This window comes from Onychomys torridus, chromosome 4 (genome assembly GCF_903995425.1).
Source record: "Onychomys torridus chromosome 4, mOncTor1.1, whole genome shotgun sequence".
NCBI lineage: Eukaryota > Metazoa > Chordata > Mammalia > Rodentia > Cricetidae > Onychomys > Onychomys torridus.
Window position 1 is genome coordinate 96,166,970 of NC_050446.1, and position 11,850 is coordinate 96,178,819.

Below are 11,850 nucleotides of genomic sequence, written 5' to 3' on the forward strand. Positions count from 1 at the left end.
AAATAAAAGTTAGTGGGAATGTGGAAAAAAAGAGAACTCTCACAGGATGGTAGTGGCGCATGCCTTTAATCCCAGCACTCAGGAGGCAGAGGCAGGTGGATCTCTGTGAGTTCGAGGCCAGCCTGAGCTACAGAGTGAGTTCCAGGAAAGGCCCCAAAAGCTACACAGAGAAACCCTGTTGAGAGAGAGAGAGAGAACTCTCTTCTACTGTTGGTTGAAGTGTGAATTAGTACAGCCAGTAAACATGAAGAGATACTGAAAAGTCAAAACTAGAATGACCATATGATCCAGCAGTCCTCACACTGTGTGTACATGTGAAGGGAGTGAAACCATGTGTTAAAAGACAACTGCACTCCTGTACTCACTGCAGCACCATGTACAATAACTACGAAACGGAGACTACTTAAATGGCCATCAGTGGATGGATGGATAAAGGAAATGTGCAGCATAAACTCAATAGGTTATTTAGCCATAACAGAACAAAACCCTTTCCTGCACTAGCATAGGTGAGAATGGAGATCTCTACGTTAAGTGAAATAAATAAGGCACAGAAAGACAAGTACCACAAGATCTCACTCACATGAAGCATTTAGAGCTGGTCTTGTAGCTGGAGAGTCCCTCCCGGGGCCCACAGTCACTCAGATCCAAATAAACAGACAGTGATATTAGTTAAACTGTTTGGCCTACTGGCTCAGGCTTCTTGTTATCTAGATCTTACATCTTAAATTAACCCATTTCTATAAATATATACCTTACCACATGGCTCATGGCTTACCATTATCTTACATGTTGGTACTCATGGTGGTGGCTGGCAGCGTCTCCTGACTCAGCCTCCCACTTCCCAGAATTCTCCTCTATCTTTGTCCTGCCTATACTTCCTGCCTGGCTACTGGCCAATCAGCATTTTATTTATCGGCCAATCAGAGCAACACATTCACAGCACAACCAGCATGATCTCCTAGATGTTGAGAATAAAATAGTGATTCTGGGGCCCGAGGAGGCTATGGGTAAGGAGGGGTGGAGAAAGGCTGATCCATAGACAGTAAGTGACAGTTCTATGGGAGCAAGGCCTTCTGGTATGCAGTGGCACAGTAGGGTGGCTACAGGTGAAGAGGAGGAGGAGAAGGGAGGAGGGAGAGAACTGGGGAGAAGGAGAAGGAAAAGAAGAAGAGGCAGAGGAAAAGGAGGAAAAGGAGAAAGAGGAGCATTTCAAAAGCTGGGGAAGAGTTTGAGTGCCTTCATCAAGAAATTCTAGGCAGGAGAGATGGCTCAGCAGGTAAGAGCATTCACTGCTATGGCAGAGGACCCTGGTTCACTTCCCAACACCCACATCCAGTGACCCAAAACCATCTGAAACTCTAGTTCCAAGGGATCCAATGGCTGCCCTCTGGACTCCATGGGCAGCTACATGAATGTGGCACACATAAATTCATACAGACACATATGCATACACATAAAAATAAATCTTTGCCAAGTGTGGTGGTGCATGCTTTTTCCCACATAATGCTGTTAGTTTTCCAACATAATATTTTTATTGATTATTTGGTAATTTCACATCATGCACCCAATCACACTTCCCAGTCCTCCCAGGCCCATGCCCTACCCCTGTGACTTCCTCTTCCAAAGAAGAAAAAGAGAAGGAGGAGAAAGAAGAAGGAGGAGGAGGAGGAAAAAGAAGAGGAAGAAGGAGGAGGAGGAAGAGGAGGAGGAGGAGGAGAAGGAGAAGAAGGAGGAGGAGGAGGAGGGGAGGAAGAAGAAGAAGAAGAAGAAGAAGAAGAAGAAGAAGAAGAAGAAGAAGAAGAAGAAGAAGAAGAAGAAGAAGAAGAAGAAGACAATGATGACAGAAAGAAGAAAGAGGAGAAGGAGAAGGAGGAGAAGGAACTCACTCTGGAGACCAGACTGACCTCAAACTCAGAGATCTACCTGCCTCTGCCTCCCAAAGTGCTGTGATTAAAGTTATGTGCCACCATTGCCAGGCTCTTTGTCACAATTTTTAAGAGTTCTCTTCGACGGTTTCCTGTCTTGGCTGTTACTTTTTTGGGGGTGGGGTGGGGTGCAGTTAGAGGTTGTCACCAAACCTTCTATGTCCCTCTTTCTCAACTGTGAGTCTGAAGTCATCAATGCCACTGCAAAAGTAGCTTCCTTGCCCTTTACAGTCAAAAGGAGCATAGATCACGGGCTTCCAAATGGTTTCTGGTGACAGTACAGACCACGGATATCCACATAGTCTCAGACCTCAGCATGTATTCCTGTGGCAGTACAGACCACAGACATCAACACAGCCATCAGCTACAGCAGGATCACCAGTACCCGTGCATAGCCCTCAGAAGCATCACTGACCATGGACATAAATATGGCCTCAGGTGGTTGCACAGACCATTCATATCAACATGGCTTCAGGTGGCAGCCTGAAACCCATGTGGCCCTTGGTGGTAACGTGTAGCCTTCTCTCAAACCTGTCATCGCCGTTGAGTCTCTAGTTCTGCCTCTCTCCACACACAACTCTCCATTCCTCTATCTTTCTCACCTCTCCAGTGCATATTCATTCACTGCATTGGAAACTGCAGTGTGTCATATAATATATCTTTTTGCCCAAACAGCTGTACATGCAAATATTCACTGCAACGAGTGGTTGGTCCAATTCAAGATCTCTGGTTTCTGATGAACTGTAAATACTTGACCATTGCCAGGACTGGTCTTGGATATCCTGCTGTTGCCCAGAGTCAGGGTGATGTTGCTGCTAGGCAGGGCATCTGGGTCAGGTTCCATGTGAGCTCCAGGCTGCTACACACCTCTCCACCCTCGATGTTGGCCTCCACCCTGAGGCTTGACAGGCTCTACCCTTGCGATTGTAGCCTATAGGCAGCACCACTGCCACCCCCACCTCCATCTCCCAGCAGAGCCAGCAACTCCTCGGGCTGCAGCATCAGTAGCTCCAAGCTGGAGGGCCCACGGCTGGTTCAGGACTAGCCCCATTCAGTGATGATGTCTGGTTCTGCAGGACCAGCTCCCACAGCCCTCCAGCAGTTTGCAGATGGAGTAAATGTTGGGGTGGACCAACTCAAAGAGCTGGATCTGGGCCCAGATGGCAGAGCTGGTCACACCCTCAACAGTGGTACATGTTTTTAATCCCAGCACTCAGGAAGCAGAGACAGGCAGATCTCTGAATTTGAGGATAGCTTGTTCTACACAGTGAGTTCTAGGACAGCCAGGGCTATGTAGAGAGAGACCCTGTCAAGGGGAGGGGGGAAAGGAAGGAAGGAAAGGGAAGGGAAGGGAAGGGAAGGGAAGGGAAGGGAAGGGAAAGGAAAGGAAAGGAAAGGAAAGGAAAGGAAAGGAAAGGAAAGGAAAGGAAAGGAAAAATGTTAAATATGGGACTGGAGAGATGGCTCAGGATTAAGAGCATTGGTTGCTCTTCCAGAGAACCCAGGTAGCTCCAGGCACAGGAGATCTGACACCCTCTTCATACCTCCATAGGCATCAGGGACCCATGCAGTACACAGACATACATGCAGACAAAACATTTATACAAATTAAATAAAAATAAATAAATCTTAAAGAAATGCTGTTTGAGGAGCTAGATATACTTGCTATAACTTAAATGTTACATGATATATGCATCAGGCTCACACCCAGAGGACTGGGGAGGTGGCTCTATGAATAAAGCACTTGTTTTGCAAGCATGGGGAGCAGAGTTCAGCTCCCCAGAATGTACATAAAAATCTGGGCAGCTGCCTGTAACCCTGGTACTCAAGAGGCAGAGACAGGGCACCTCTGGGGTAACTTGTCAAGCTAGACTACCTGCAGTTTGTAAGGTTCAAGTTTAATGAGAGACCCTGTTTCAAAAAATAAAATGTAGTTGTGCTGGAAAGATGGCTCCATGGTTAGAGAGCACTTGTTGCTCTTACAGAGGACGTGGGTTCAGTTCCCACACCTACAGGTACCTCACAGCCATCCATAACCAGCTGCAAGTATCTGACACCCTCTTCTAGCCTCTGCAGGCTCCAAGCACATATGTGGTGCACATAGGTGGAAGCAAAACATTAATACACATAAAAATCTACTCTAAAAAACTTTTAAAAATAAATAAAATAGAGAACAATTGAGGAAGACACCTAACATTAACTTCATGACTCCAGGACTCCACCTACATGCACACATACCTGCGTGTTTATCCACACATGTGTGCCCAAACACATGTGAACACACACAATAAAAGACTCATATGGCACCCCACAAATATGTATAATTTTTATGTCCTGGTTGGCTTAGAACTCACTATGTAGGCCAAGTTAGTCTCAAACTTGCAGCCATCCTCCTGCCTCTGCAGCCTGGGATTATAGGCTTATACCAACACACCTGGCTAGTTTTGCTTTAAAACCTTGCTGCGGCCACTGGTGAATTTTGGCTTTGTCAAGTACCTTGTTGTACACTTCACTGGGTATCAGTGGATAGAGTGGCTGGGACCTGCTCTAATTTTTTGATCCATACTTACAAGTCACCCCACTCAACTCCACTGAATTTCAAATACTGTAGTTGTTTATCAAATATATTTTCATAAAGAGGTCTAAATAGAAGAGAAAGGAAGAATAAACATCCCACACTGTACATACTAATTATTCAGTAAATGTCTTCAAAATTAATTTGAAGGTTTCCCTCGACATGGTTCAGTTCACTACAATTCTAAGTTGTTATTACATCTTATGATTTCAATTTTTCCATTATAGTAACGAGAGAGCTCTCAGTAACACCAGAGCTTGGGCTGAGTGCTTCATGCACATTACCGAACTGAATTCTTATAATACTGTGGTAAGGTTGGACTGTTGTCAGCCGTTCTTTGTGATCCAGGCTCACACCCAGGGCCTCACACATGTTAGAAGAATGCTCTACCACTGAACTATGCCCATTACCCACAATTCCCCTTTTACAGATGAAGAACTTTCAACCTAAGGAGACTATGCAACTCATCGAAAGACTACAGCTCTCAAGAGGTAAAACCTGGACTCTGGTACCAAAGACGGTGTTTCCATTGCTGTGATAAAACACATGACCAAAAATAACCTGGGGAGGAAAGGCTTTATTTCACTTGACAGCTTGTAGTCCATCATTCCGGGAGGTCAGGACAGTGACCTGGGGGCAGGAAATGATGAAGGGGCCATGGAGGAGTTCTGTTTACTTGCTTGCTCCCAAGGCTTGCTCTGCCTGCTTTCTTATAAACCGCAGAGCCACCTGTCTAGGGGTGGTACTACCCACGGTGAGCTGGGCACTCCCATGTCAATCCCTAACTACAAAAGCGCCCCTGGGCGTGTCCACAGACCAATCTGGTGGGGGCATCTTCTCGGTGAAGGTTCTGTCTTCCTAGACAACTCTAGCTTGTGACAAGTTGATATTAAACTAGCCAGCACGAGATGGTACTTTTAACAACTAAATTATAAAGCCTTCTTTTTCAAGAACTTAATAGAAAGAATACTGGACTTGTGGGCAAGAGTTGGAATATAAGCACTGGTTTCAGCATTATATGCTAGGCAACCTTGCAAGTAATTGAATTTTATTGCTCACTTGTAAAATTGATGTGACAATGGCTTCCTGGATTCTTCTCAATGTCCTAAGACTTATGCTTCAAACTGTAGTTTTAGAGACAGGGAAGATGGCTTAGAGCAGTAGTTCTCAACCTCCCTAACGCTGCAACCCTTTAATACAATTCCTCATGTTGTGGTGACCTCCCAACCATAAAATTATTTTTGTTGCTCCTTTGTAACTGTAATTTTGCTGCTGTTGTGAATCATAATGTAAATATTTTTGGAGATAGAGGTTTGCCAAAGAGGCTGTGACCCACAAGTTGAGAACTGCTGGCTTAGAGGGTAAGAATACAACATGAGGACCTAAGATTGGGTCCCCAATGCCAGCGTGGAAGTCAGGTGTGGCTGCATGCACCTGCCACGTCAGCTGTAAGGGGAAGATCAGAGTCAAAGGCCGGGGTGTGAGCTCAGTGGTAAAGCACTGGCCAGATGCAGGACTCTGTGTTTAATCCCCAGTATCCCAAAAAATAGAAGAGAAGGGCAGACTGAGCATCTACTTCTAACGTCATACTAAATTCACTAAAACAGCAGTACAGTTGTTTTTTCCTAGACAGGGTCTCTATGGGACCCTAGCAGGCCTGGACCTCACTATATAGGCCAGGCTGGCCTCAAAACCACAGAGATTTCCCCCTGAATTCCCCCCTGACTCTGCTTTTTGAGTGCTAGATTACAGATGAGCACCACCATGCCCAGGTCAGCAAGATGCTTTTTAGAATCTTGATGGTCTTAAAGCCCAATGTGACTGGAGAAGAAAATACACTTGGCACTGACTATGGTGATGCATGTCAGCGGTGCACTCGGTGGCTGAGGACGGAGGATTGCTAGTTTGAGGCCAGCATGGGATACACAGCAAGACCTTGTAAGAGGGAAAGTTGTTGAGATCCCAGGTACATATAAAGAAATAACTGTGGATTAAACAGAACCAAGAAAGCTGAATCCAAACCCAGGAAAGGGGAAAGCTGAGAAGCAACCTGGTTCATACTTGTGCTGGCTAGTTTTATGTCAACTTGACATAAACTACAGTCAGGGGAGAAGAGGGAACGTCAACTGAGAAAATGTCTCCATGAGACTGGGCTATAGGCAAACCTATAGGCAATTTCTTAATTAGTGATTGACGAGGGAGGGCCCAGCCCATTGGAGGTGGTACTAGCCTGGGCTGGTAGTTCTGGGTTCCATAAGAAAGCAGGCTGAGTAAGTCATAAGGAACAAGCCAGTAAGCAGCACCCCTCCATGACCTCTCCATCAGTTCCTGCCTCCAGGATCCTGCCCAGTGTGAGTTCCTGCCTTGGCTTCCTTCAGTGGACTGTGACTCAGGATATGTAAGCCAAATACACCCTTTCCTCCCCAAGTTGCTTTGGTCATGGTGTTTCATTATAGCAACAGAAACCCTAACTAAGACAATACTGTAGAACCCTCAAAATACTTAGAAACTAATACGCCTGCTGCTTTTACAAATGAAGTAGATTTGAGACAGGGGCATTGTTTGAAGTCCACTTGAGTAGCAGCCCCACCTCCCACCTCCCACCCACCCCCACCCCTACCCCACAGCAAATAAAGCTGCTTCCTTCAGTGGTAAGACTGCAGGAATCAGGGAGGGGTCACCATACATTTAATAAACACCTTTGGGCCAGTGAGACTACTCAGCGGGTAAACAGCACTTGTTGCAAAAAGCTAATAATCTGTGTCCAATCCCTGGAATGCAAACTCCACAAAGTTGCCTTCTGACCTAAACTGTGCACCAGGAGACAATAAGTAAGTAAACAAATAAGAAACACCACCTCGGAGGGAGCTGCTCTTGGCAGACAGCAGCAGTCCATGCAGACTCATAACTGGTCAAAGTGCTGAGAACAAGCGACTGCTGAGTGTTCCGTCCTAAATGGGACAGCTACGGAAATGTCTGCAAGGTACAGGGAGCATTATCGAGGAGAAGGCAGCAAGAATGTGAGGGGGTAGGATGGGGAGGAGTGCTGTGAACCGGCTACAGGACATGACGCGGCTGTGGCACACATGACTTCACAGCTGTGGTTACCTGCGCTAGTGCTACGGGAGATTAAGCTAGTCAGGGAGATTAAGCTAGTCAACAATCCCAGAGTGGATCGGGGAGGGGCCACGGGTCCCACTCCTTAGCAAGGGGTGGCTGCTGGGAGAAGGGGAGCCCTTTGTCTTCAGGAGTACTGGTAATTTGCCCATACTCATTCAAGTAGTGCTAATTGGACTCAGTGGGTTATAGGAAGGAAAGGAGGAGAAGAAGGAAGAGGAGGAGGAGGAGGAGGAGGAGGTGGGGGGAGGCATGAAGGTGGGATGAACACAATCTAGGGATGTCTGAGGAAAGGGAGAGGAGGTGGATATGATCAAAATATATTACATTTATTAAATTTAAAAAAGAAATACCTCTAAGGATAATTAATGTTCTTTACACAAAACAGAAAACAGTTGAGGTTACAACTATGTCAATTACTCAGATCTGTACTTAAATGTGGTATTGTGCCCCATAAATATATATAATTACTATGTCGATTAAAATGAAAATATATCCTTTTAAAAAAGAAATACATCTAACATATAATACAGACCAAGTTGGGTGTGGTGGCCACATACTTACAATCCTGGCACTTGGGAGTCAGAGGCAGGTGGGTTACTATAAGTTGGAAGACAGCCTGTTCTATGTAGAAAGTTCTAGGACAATCAGGACTATGTAGCAAGTTACTGTTTCAAAAACAAAAAAGTATAAAGCCAAAAACAAAAAGAAAACAGGCACTAAGCCAGAAAAAATATTTTCAAACAATAAATCTGGGTGTTGTGGGGGTGGCTGAGTGTCTAGTACAATGGTTATTCTTGGTTGTCTATTTGACTAGATCTGGAATTAACTAAGAGATAAAGCGACTGGACAAATGAGAGTAAGGGATGGTATTGATCAAGTTGTTTGAAGGGAGAGGATCCACCCTAAACGTGGGCAGCACCTTTCAGCGGCGGCCAAGGAAAAGGAAGTTCCTGACAGGAAACATTGCTTTTTGCCTGCTTGCCTTCCTAACGTCCACAGCAAGCTCATGCACCCTGTTGTCATCTTGCTGCTGACCTCATCCACCCTGCTCACAAGTTCATCTACACTGTTGCTGCCCCCGCCGCCGCTGCCATCCCTCACTAACATGAGAACTCAGCTTCTTCAGCCTTTCAACACGGACAAAAGTGACCTTCCAGGTATCCTCCAGGCCTTCAGCACTGCAGTGGGAGTGCTGAGGTACCCGGTCTTGTGGACGGAAGAGCTACCAGGCTCTCAGACTTTGTAGGTGTGAAGACGACAATTGTTGGACTATCCAGATCACATCACATAAGCCAATCTAATAAATCCCTCCCTGAGATATATTCACTCTATCAGTTCTGTTCTTCCAGGGAAATCTAGGTAACACACAGGGTAAGCATAAGGACCTGTGTCTGATCCCCAGAAAAAAGAGGGGAACGATTTATTAGTAAGTATTCAGAACTGGACATAGTGGTTCATACCTATAATCTCCGCACTCAGGGAGCTGAGACAGGAGGATGATGAATTCAAGGACAGTCTGGCCTACATGAGACCCTGTCTGAAAAAAAAAAAAAAAAAAGGACCTAACAGAAATAATATAAGGGAAATGGCAAATAAAACTGGGTAAAAGCAGAAGGAAAATAGAATGTAAGAAATTATCAAAGGCATAATTCATGAAAAGGTCTCAAAACAAAGAACATGAATTTTCAAATTTATGGAGTATGCCAAGTGTCCTGCACAGTGGCTAGAAACAAATCTACACCCTGACAAGACTGGAAAATTTCAGAGTACTGGGAACAGACACAACATTTTTTTCCAGAATGGAAATAGTATTAGGAACAAGGATTAAAGTTTCTAACTTCTCAGAAGCAGCATTATGGGGAAGCAGCATCCGCTGGCTCTGAGGAGAAAACATTCCTTCCAAAAGGCTGTGCCCACAAGCACAACCATGTTGATGTGTAAGATCTCAAGAGTAATTTAACTCTCACATACCTGTGTAAGATCTCAAGAGTAATTTAACTCACACATACCCTTCCTTCCTCAGGAAGCTTCTGAATGGTGAGCTTACCAAAATCATTAGCACAAACTAAAAGACTGAGAATGTGCAGTAGATAGTTTTGTGTCTTCAGATAGTTACTGCTCCTTTCTCTCAGAGCTGGAGTGTTACTTCCTGTCCTCCATAACATCATATATGGCTGGTTGTTTCGAACAATAAAGACGGAAATGGTAGATGTAGCCTTTTCTTCGGCCTTTTTTCTTTTCCTTTCCTTTTGGATAATAGGAATTGGGAATTGAACCTAGGGCCTCAGGCTTGCCTAGCTATGTCCCAGCTTCTATTGTTTGTTTGTTGTTTTTGTTTGTTTGTGTGTGTGTGTGTTGCACATGTATGTGCAGATGTGTGTTCCTATGCACAGGCCAGAGGAGAACATCAGGCATCTTGTTCAATCACTCTCCATCTCATCCTATTGAGACAGGGCCTCTCACTGAAACTGGAGCAGATCCCAGCCATCCACCTGTCTCTACTTGCCCCAGCACACACAAGACTATAGTTGTGAGGGCAGCCACACTCAGCTTTGTACTTCGGTGCTGAAACCTGAACTCAGGTCCTCATGCTGTGAAGCTGAGGGGGCACCCTGGCTCACAGGCATGCACTATGAAAGGTATATTATTTCTTTCAGCTACCCCAACTGACAGTCTAGTTCAGCTGCACATGTATACATACTTCTGCCCATCTTCCCCAAACTGGTATTATAATGTTGGCTAAGTCACTAATATTTGTATTCCCGTGGCTATGTAGATGCTAACAGACGATGATGATTTCTTTTCCTCTCTTAGGTGAGCTTGGTTTTTTATAGAGTTATTGAAGTTTTGTTTTTGTTTTTGACTTACTTTGTTTTAATAAAGTTACTGTTTACAGAAGCTGCCATTCCTTTCAGGTGCGTTTCTTCCCAAGACAGTCAGATATGTAAGGTGGTTGACCGACCCACCAGTTTCTTCTGGGAAACTCCCAAGGGTCATCTCACCGGCTCCATTCTGACTTTGCTTCTTCTTCACACTAGCATGTAGCAATTATTCTGTGTTAAACTTCACATTTACGTCACCCCACTCTGTGTTCGATCCTATTTCTAGGATCCTGTGTGTTAGTCTGTTCTTAACCCCCATCCCCAGTAATGACTCTGAAATACCAGTGACTTTCAACAGAAACTGCTCCTTTCTTACTTTTAGACATCCTCTGAGTTGCTACTCAGATTCATTTTGGCTTCTTCCAGGATATGGAAGTGATCCTCTGAAACATATTGGTCTGTTGGTTAAGAAAAGAATAATACAGCGGCTTGTGTTTGTCATCTTAGCAACGGAGAGTCTGAGACAAGTGATTTGTATGAGTTCAAGATCAGCTGGGTCTATAAAGTGAATACCAGGCCAGCAGGACTACAGAACAAGGTCCTGACAAAACAAATAAACAACCTAAACCCCTAAGCTAAAAGAAAGGGGCTGGAGAGATGGCTCTGTGGGTAAGAATACTTGCTTCGTGTTGGGGGCACAAAGGTCTTTGCAGGTAAAGGAGCTTGCTACCAAGCCTGAAGACCTGAGTTCAGTGCCCAAGAGAGGAGTGATGTTTGCATGTTATCCTCTGGCCTCTATATATGTATGCATACACACAACAAATAGAAATGTAATCTAAAAACTTTTTGATAGGAAATATAACAAAAGAACAATATAATAATAAAGCAAAGCAGGACACCTTTCTACAGCCCACAAAGAAGAGGGAGTCAGAAAGGACTTTGTAAGCTACAGGATACTAGGCATAAGTTAGGAGAAGCCTGGAAACAGGAGAACACATTGAGTCAAGGCCTGGGCTCCAGGTTCAAATAATGCAGACTTTGTCCTCTGTGTCCTCCAGCACTGTGACTTCCGTCCTACTGCCAGGCCTTGACTTTTGTCACTCATTTTTTTCTTTTTCTTTTCTGAGACAGGGTTTCTCTGTGCAGCCCTGGCTGTCCTGAAACTTGCTCTGTAGACCAGATTAGCCTCGAACTCAGAGATCCGCCTGCCTCTGCCTCCCAAGTGCTGGGACTGAAGGTGTGCACCACCACCCCATGCAATTTGCTTTATTTTTAATCTGGGTGTTTTGCCTGCATGTATGTCTGTGCACCATGGGCCTACCTATTGCTCACAGAGGCCAGAAGAGGGCATCAGATCCCCTGTAACTAGAGTTACAGACAGTCATGAGCCGCAATATGGGCTGCTAGG